We start from the raw sequence: 8,978 nt of genomic DNA, 5'->3' as shown, positions 1-8,978 counted from the left end.
CAATGAATTTAGACGAAGAGGCTGAGAAATCAATCTTGCCATCAGATTGACTTCATTAACCTATTTAATGCTCCTTCATTAACCTCCTTAACCTACTACAATGCCGCTATGGCATGAATAGCTTAATTAAAAAGAGAGAGAGACCTCCACCAGGGTGACCCTCCCCCAAGGTTTAGGAGTTTTGCACCTTGGCCACCGTCACTTCAGAACCAAGAGGCTCTACCTACCTGCTGTTCTCGCTTTTATTATATTCCAGGTCCTCGCCTGCATCCAGGTGGGCTGTAGTCCAAATGCTCTTCTCATCTGACTGTCTTGTCCTTAGAAGCTTCTTTTCCATAAGACCCAGGAGATAAATGATGGTTTGGTTCCCAGGCCAGCTCTCAAAACCTATTCACCTGGGATGGCAATTGAGACACCACATTTACAATGAAAGCTGATGGAAAAAGGCAAGCATCCGGCACACTCACGGGGGAGGGTACACAATAAGCTGGCTTCATGAGTAGCAGTTTCTGGCGAGGCTGGGGTATCAGCAGAGATCATAACAGCACCAGAGAGGGGACAGGACCATTACTTGCAGGTAGAGAAAGAGAATGGGGAAGCTGGCAGTGTGGCAACTTAGGTCTCCTTCCCAAGGCCCCACAGGTGACACCCAAGCAGGGCTTAGTCCTCTGAAGTCTGCATTGGTGGCAAGAGGGAGGAGCTCTTATACTCAGGTGTTACATTGATGGGGCCTGGACTAAGTTCGGCTAAAGATGGTAACTTAGGAAATTCTGATTGGATATCAAAGTAAAAACTGATCAATACCCAGTCAGAACTGATTAGCCCTTAGGTCAAGGGTATAATAGTGGGACATGGGAACAGAGTAGAAAGTTGGGGACCAACTCCTCTTTCCCTCTGTACCCCCAGGAACAGCAGGAAAGACAAGGGAATAGTGAAGGAAAGCCAAACACCTTCACTTGGAGTTCCCACTGTGGCACAACAGGATTGGTGGCATCTTGGGAGCACTGGGAGGCCTGCTGGGCACAGTGGGTTAAGGATCCGGTGTGGCAGCAGCTGCAGCTGCAGCTTAGGTTGCAGCTGTTGCTCAGATCTGATCTCTTGTCTGGGAACTCCATAAGCCATGAGGTGGCCAAAGAAAAATAAAACAACAACAAAACCCCCCAAACAAAACCTTTGCTGAAAATGTTTCCCCAGACCTAGAGATTTTCTGTGTAGTAATAGGTGGGGGGCCAAATTTTCCTGGATGATGTTCTTTTTTTTTTTTTTTTTGCGATTTCTTGGGCTGCTCCCGCCACATGTGGAGGTTCCCAGGCTAGGGGTCAAATCGGAGCTGTAGCCACCAGCATACGCCACAGCCACAGCAATGTAGGATCTGAGCCGCATCTGCAACCTACACCACAGCTCACGGCAATGCTGGATCCTTAACCCACTGAGCGAGGCCAGGAATCGAACCCTCAACCTCATGGTTCCTCGTTGGATTCATTAACCACTGAGCCACGATGGGAACTCCTTCCTGGATGTTCTTGATTAAGAACACAAGGCAGGGGCTAGGGCAAGGTGAAGAAGGTACAAAATTTAAGGGGGCCCCAAAAACTCAGTAATCAAGACCAAAAAAAATTTTAATGCAATATATCTAAAGCTTTAAATTAATGCAAAAAATTCATGATAAGTGTCAAAAATTTGAACATCGACAGGATGTATAATTATACCATGCTGAACCCTATAAGAGCCCGAGGCAAAAGGAAAACCAGCGGTAGCTGTCCTGATATTAAAATTTTGGTCTTTCATTCATTACGGATAGTTTGCATTAGTTTCGCTTTTTTAAAATGGTGTGTTAAACTGCTATTTATCTTTGCCACTGAGTTGAGTTTTTTGGTGCCCCTCTCCTTGATTTTGGCACCCACAGTGATTGCCTCACTCAATTCACCCTGTCCCCACCCTGAGACCAGTGAGAAGTGGGGATTCCCAGCTAACTCACAGGCCAGTTTGCCGAGGGCCCATTAGCAGGCACTTTATCTCAGTTTTACTCCCAAGTGTCCATCTCCTTCCCTTTAGTTTCTGGAAGCAGGGAGAAGTGTTCAAGATCTTACAACTTGTAAGATGTACACCCACCCTTTGCTAACTCCAAGCTCCTGGGTTCAAAGGCATTCTTCCTTCAAAGCCAGTGGCAGAGATGAATGGGTACCAAATCCCTCTGAGCCCCGGGCTTGGTGAGAGAGGGCAAGCAGAGCATCCGTCTGCTAATGAAACATCACACAATTAACTGCTTTAATGATCTTGAGTACCACCATACAGGTGCCTGGGAAGGAAGTTTTCTTTTGCTTTCTATTGCCAAGGCAGTCATTTAAAGGCATGTAGGTATATGTAACAGCAGAGCATGCCTAGAAATGAAGACACTGAGACACACCCCTTCAGCCACTTTAACCCCTTTCCTGAGCCTAGAATGGTGGGCAGCATTCTGAGAAGTCCAGTGGGAGCCACTGAGCCAATCTTTTGGGTTATTATTGGTCTTGGGTCTGACAGTGACCAAGACTTTTTCTCCTTGAGTTTTAGGCTCAGAAGGGACCTAATGCAGAAGTGGGCTTGGCTGCCTTGACCTGTGCTGAGCAGGTGCACTTCCGGGAAGCTTCCTAACAGCTGCTACAGGTTAGGCTCCTCATTCTAGGAACCTGAAGGCAAGCAGTCGGCCCTCCCAAGTCAAACCTCCCTCTGGCTTATCACCCACACCCCCCACACTACCCAGGTGGCCCACTCTCGTGGTATAGAAGCATCCACCTCTGGGAACTCAGGCATGGAGGGAGCAGGACAAATAATTATTTTGTTCTGCTGATTTTATTCCTTTGCTTGTAGCAAATTAGATAATCACCCCTGGAAACTCTGGGAGATATTCCTGGTGGTGACCACGAAGACCCCAAAACCACACTGACTGGTCCCTCCCTCCCTTCCCCCCTTGTTTCTCTTTCCTTTTCCTTTCTTTGCTGTTTCTTCTCTTCCTTCCTTTCTCCTCGCTCTCTTTGCTGCCCTCCTTATTTCATGCTTTCCTCCCTCCCTTCCTTCCTTCCCTTCCTCCTTCCATCAGAGAGGATGGAAGTCCACACTCTAAGAATCCAGTCTGACAGCGCCAACCTACCAAGTTACCCCATGTATTCCAGCAAATGTAAGCTTCTTCCTGCCTTAAGGATTTTCTTTTCTTAAATCTAAGCATAGTTGATTTACAAAGTGCCAATTTCCACTGTACGGCAAAGTGACCCAGTACTATATATATACATGTCTGTTCTCATATTATCTTCCATTATGGTCTGTCCCAAGAGACTGAGACTGGATATAGTTCCCTGTGCTAGAGAGCAGGATCTCATTGCTTTTGCACTCAAAATGCCACAATTTGCATCTACCAGCCCCACACTCCCAGGCCACCCTACTCCTTCCCACCTCCCCCTTTCCTGCCTTAAGGATGTAAGCTGCAGATAGGAAATATTAACGGCTAAACTACCACTCCATAGAGCTGCACTATCCTCCACAATAGTTAGTGTGTAACTAGGAAAAACAACAACATTCTGTAGAGTATCTCTGATGGGGATTGCGTCACACTAAAGACTATGGGGGACCACACCCTGGCAGCACGTAACTGCCTATCCAGCTTTCCTATAATCGGGTTGCATCCACGCAGTACAATATGCTCCTCCATAACTGAGCACTGATCTAGGGCTTTGTGACAGCTCCTCTGTTTTAAGCAACAGTAAATTCACCCTACAAAGTCAGAAAGGGAGCTTTTTAATGGCTGCTGTCAATTTTATTGCTTTATCCTGGTTACTATGATAGAATCTACAGACATGGTGTGTTTATTGGTTTTATGTATCACATGTTGTTGCTGCTCTGACAAGCTACTCCTATAAAAATGTGTTATTATTGCATGTTGTAGCTCAGTAAGCTGACCCTGCATTTCAAAGTGTACTGAAGCAAATAGCATTGAAGTCCATAAAAACCGACTTGCCTCCATCACAGAGGACTCTCTGCGTGAGCTGCTACTCCCACAATCTGGGAACAAATTACACCTTTCCCTTTCCCCTGTGCCAGCAGCCATTACTGCTAACTGAACACAGCATAGACCCAAACACCAGCACTTATCTACGTAAAATTTCAGGACAGGCATCTGTCTTTTTATTTCTACTTGTCTAATTCCCCAGTAAGTGCCACTTGCAGTCTTGAAGTTTACAAAAGTATGAAATAAATGGCTTTAAAATGTTTTCACATATTAATATAGGATGCAAGAGGGGTGGCTGACATGGTTTTCTATCTGCTCTGAATGCTGAAGAGAATATTAGTTTGAATTACAACAAGAGAGGATGTGGTTAGTTCTAAGTAAGTCAAGACTGGAGGGTCCTGGGTGTTGAGCGAGAATCAATTGCCTACACATTAAGAGGTAGGATGCCTTATATGGCAGGAGTTGGTCTGGAGGTTGCAGAGGAAGCAGCAGCTCAGTGTAACTCCCGGAGTTCCTGGAAGCAGGTTTATTACCAGAATCAGCTGGGGAATTCTTTACAAAACAGATTCCTATGCCTCACCCCTAGATATTGGGATTCTGTTAGACTAGGGTTGGCCTTGGACTCTCAGCCAAATGATTTCATGGAAAATCCTTCCCTATTCTTAACTTTATTAAACAACAGCAGAAACATGTGCTAGACTCCATGAGTTAAACAATCTGAAAAACTACTCCATAGCCTATAAGAGGGAATTTCCCAACACAATGGGGAAAAAGGATTAAGGAGCCTTCTACTCCAAGGCTGAGATGTCTTGGGCAAGCAGCTCTTTAGTCTCTTCTGCCTTCACTGCCAGGCCACAAGCCTCTGCTCCTCAATCGCCCTGCTCTCCCCTCCCACCCCCACCCACTGCTGCCCCACCCCGGCGACTGACAATTTGAAATCACTTATTGAGTATTATGGGTCTTGAAAAAGGAAAGAAGTAGTTTACTGTTTTTAAATTTGGTTTATAAAAGCCATTATGGCTCACAAAAGATTATGCCGTGAACTTCATTGAACACTCACCTCTTGCTACCTACCCTCCACCCCCACCCGCCATCTTTAAACAATATTCTCTGAGCATCTGGCTGTATAAGACATAGTACTAGATCCTGCAAAGGTAAGCAGAGGACAGGAGACAACCTGAGCATTCATCCGTCTTCCCCTTCTCCATTCAAGCTGGTTCCTGGGCTTTCTAAACAGCTTGAGTCTCCCTTTTTCTCTTTCTCCTGTCCTTGGAAACAACCTAAATATCCAACAAGAGATAAAGGATTAAAGAAGTTAGAAGAAGACAGTCTATGTTCTTGGGTGAGATAACAACATGAACATGCTGATACTACCAGGAATTAAAGAAATACAAGTTAAAATGAGATAAAGTTTTATATCTATGGTTCTGGTAAAAAGAAGAGGAAGCTTGGTAATAGTGTAGGTGGGATGTGGAGTTAGAGGAGCTACACCACACTGCTTATGGGTGTAGACTGGTGCAGCAATTCTAGGACCTCGAGGCAGAAATTCATCAGATTAAACATGTGACCCAGCAATTCTGCTCTGGGTGTACATCACAAGAAAATCTCACATGTCCATAACATTCAGTGCAGCATTACTTATGAGGGGACATTCAAAGCATTTTTAGTGTTCATCACGAGGAAAATGGGCCGGTAAAATGTGGAAGACACACACCAGGAGCTTGAAGCGGTGGCTGAGATACAGCTAGAGCAACTTGGCTGAATCTTAAGCACGTGGTGTTGGAGGAGCGTCATGGGGAAGACACCATCACCAGTTGACCTGTAAGCTGGATCCGGGCCATTGGAGTTTCTACATTCCGCCCCCTCCCCATCCTTGTAACGCATGTGTGGTGTTCCCACAATGGGAACCATTTCCAGGGATGCAGCCTTGAGAGAGCAAGGTGTTACTGAGACCATCTGCATGGTATGGTATACATGACAATCCCAGGAAGGCCTCTACATCCGCTTTGAAGATCCTGGTGGGTGGGCACGGAGGTCTACGTGTCTTCTGGCCACCCAAGACAAGCCTCATGTATAAGTTCCCTTGCTTCTTACAACTGCCACCTGCCAGTCCGGAGTGGCTGCCTCTCTCTTCGGTATCTCCTTGTCCTCTATGTATGACAGTTTATGAACCAACACATAGAGCTTGATGGGAAAAAAAAAAAAAAACCCAAATGACATGTTAACATGAGTTTTATAAGTTAAAGATACATGCATACAAAACAGTGATATCTCTGTATTTTTTTAAGAACACAAAGAGAGAAACCATTAACATGGTTGCCTGTGGGGTGGGTGGGGGCTGGATGGAAGTGTAGGGAAAAGTTAAGTGAACCTTGGCTCGAGGTTGATGTGTGAAGAAGAAGAGGATGGCCTCAAACATCTGTCTCTGAGGTTCTCCATGTGCATACGCGCACCTGAAAGAAAATAACATGGCATGTCCACAACATGAAATGCCATGTGGCCATTAGAACGTTGCACAAGAATGTTTATAGACATTGAAATAAATTTGTGATGCTATACTAAGCAAAAGAGGTTACCAAACATCATGCCCACTATCATTTCATTTTTTGGAAAAATAAAAATCCATATAAATTGAAGAATGAAAGCAGTTGGAGAACTGGAGTGATTCAGAATTTCTGGATTTTTAATTCACCTTCAATGGCCATGTATGGTGCAATAAAGAAAAACTAAGAATTTGTTTAAAGGAATTTTTTTGTTTTTACAAAGGCATAAGAATAAAGAGGTCATTGGTAGTGAAAATTTACAGGTATCCAAATAGGAGGTAGACTTTTTCTAAGGCTTTTGTGTTTTCAAATGCAAAAGCTGAAGCCCAAGATTTCTGGGTGGCTCTTTCCTTTTCCTGGTGGACAGAGGGAGCCAAAGTTGTTCTAAGGATCCTCCCTTGAAAAGGGTCAATAGGCTGAGGAGCTGGGACTCCCATTACTGGGTGGCACAGAAATTCCAAAGGGACAGAACTTTCGAGCAGAGAATTTTTATTTAGTTAGGTTAGGGCTGGAGGATATAGTGACGCCGGCTGACATATGAAGACGTGGTAGCTGCAACAGGCTTGTTTGAGGCCTTGCAAACAGCTTCATTCTCCACCTGCTGGCTCCGACAGCCGTCTCTGGGCAGGGCTTCTGAGAAACAGCAGATGACTTTGTTAGAGGCCTTCAGCTTTACAATATTAATAGACTTTTTGTAAAGCTTCGTGGAGTGATTCCTAGTTGCTATATGCAACGGATCTTTCTTTCCATCACATGTGAACTTGATTGGCATGTCACAAAGTACACAGGGAACTTCAATCTCAGGAGATTTCCTTTTCAAAGCGCGTGCCTGCATCCAAGTATTGGGATTGACAGCTCCACCAGCACCCTGTGACGTTACAAGAGATGCTGCTGTTTTTTGGTTTGTTTTGTAATGAGAACTGGTGCTAATACCTCCAGTCCAGGGTCTGAGGATAATTCAATTTGCCAGAGAACTGGAACCTTGCCCGAATGGTTGACTTTCAGTACATAAAAAGTAATAAAACTGAGGTTCAACAAAGTTGTGGTAATTTTCAGCTTTCCTAGATATATGAGACATGCACAAAAATAACTGGGGTAGGAGATAGAAAGAGAGAGGAATAATGCAATATGATTACTTTGAGGACAGCAAGAAGGGAAATTAAATTTAGTGAACTGTGCTATCACTGAGTTCCTGAATGTCTGGCTTATACTGAATTAAGCAAATCTCTGCAATTAATAGAGCTACACTTTTTCCTGCTACATTTGTGTTGTGAACCAAAAATCTAGAAGGGAAATTGCTTATTGATTAATTAGAACTAATAAAGGAGCCCTATTACAGGAAATGCTTGGCTTCCTTGGCTCATGGTTTCCCACCAATCATCGGGTTTGTAATTTTGGACCATGTGATTTTTCCACATGTAAATTTAAAGAGAAAATGAGATGGCCTAGATCATTCATGGAGGGGCCTGGATTGGAATTCAACTGCATGATACCTGATAATGTTTAGAAAAGTAAAGAGTTTTAGAACTAGAAGAATCCACGTTCTAATCCAAGCTCTCTTTACAGGGTGTGTGTCAGGCAAATCTCATAGCTTGTCTGGGGCCTGTTTGTTCATCTATAAAAGTGGAGGTGCAACCACCATTTGGTTTGAGGAATGTCTTGGGACTCAAATTAGATGACAGATAAAAAGCATCTTGCAAGAGTTCCCGCTGTGGCTCAGTGGGTTAAGAACTTGACTAGTATCCATGAGGATACAGGTTGGATCGCTGGCCTCACTCAGTGGGTTAAGGATCTGGCATTGATGAAAGCTGCAGCATAGGTCACAGATGTGGCTAGGATCCTGCATTGCTATGGCTGTGGTGTAGGCCAGCAGCTGTAGCTCTGATTTGAACCCTAGCCTGGGAACTTCCATATGCCGCAGGTGCAGCCTTCAAAAAAAAAAAAAAAAAAAAAAGGCTTCTTGCCCAGTAATAAGTATACCTATATAGTAGGAAGACAATAAATGTTAGGTTGCTTCCTTCCTTCCTGAAGGTTTTAACGGTTTTTAATTACAAAGGAAGAGACAGAATGGGAGGAAAAGATGAGAGAACACAACGCTAACTGATGGAGCAAGGTTTTGGAAGAAATGACACAAGCGGGGTCATTGAGAAAGGACACCTCTGCCTGAGACTGTGGGGAAGATGGTGATCGTGGTGTGGAAGTTAAGTTCTGCAGCCAAGGAAGAAGGTTGGTGTAAAACAGAGGAAGGAGTTAAAGAAGGGCATCCTCTTAAAGAATCCAACGTGTCTAAGTTAAAAAATATTAGCAAAGCATTTTACTCACCAAAAGGAATTTGCAAAACAAACAAACAAAAAACCCAAAAAACAAACACACTTTCCATAATAGAGAGTTACATTCAGTAACATTTAAGAGATGCTTTGTATGTGTGTATAAGGGAAAAAACTTAATAGTCA

General features: G+C 44.1%; 1 protein-coding gene across 1 annotated transcript in view; it reads right to left on the bottom strand.

Moving 5' to 3' along the window:
• Positions 1-6,461, bottom strand: part of LOC146395592 (uncharacterized) — a 795,612-nt gene extending 789,151 nt beyond the window's left edge. Inside the window, exons 1-4 of the transcript XR_014831457.1 lie at positions 6,354-6,461; positions 6,077-6,166; positions 5,160-5,262; positions 228-395 (exon numbers count right to left, since the gene is read on the bottom strand). The gene's annotated coding sequence lies outside the window, so the exon portion shown is untranslated. The remainder of the gene's footprint in view (positions 1-227; positions 396-5,159; positions 5,263-6,076; positions 6,167-6,353) is intronic.
• Between the last annotated feature and the right edge of the window lie 2,517 nt (positions 6,462-8,978).

Source organism: Sus scrofa, chromosome 16, assembly GCF_054392235.1.
Source record: "Sus scrofa isolate SSC_HxYL_T2T_F1_AM1 chromosome 16, Sscrofa_HxYL_maternal_Yorkshire_Landrace_v2.0, whole genome shotgun sequence".
In the NCBI taxonomy this organism is placed as follows: Eukaryota; Metazoa; Chordata; class Mammalia; order Artiodactyla; family Suidae; genus Sus; species Sus scrofa.
The sequence above is the reverse complement of the archived record's forward strand: the minus strand, read 5'-3'. Positions and strand labels throughout refer to the sequence as shown.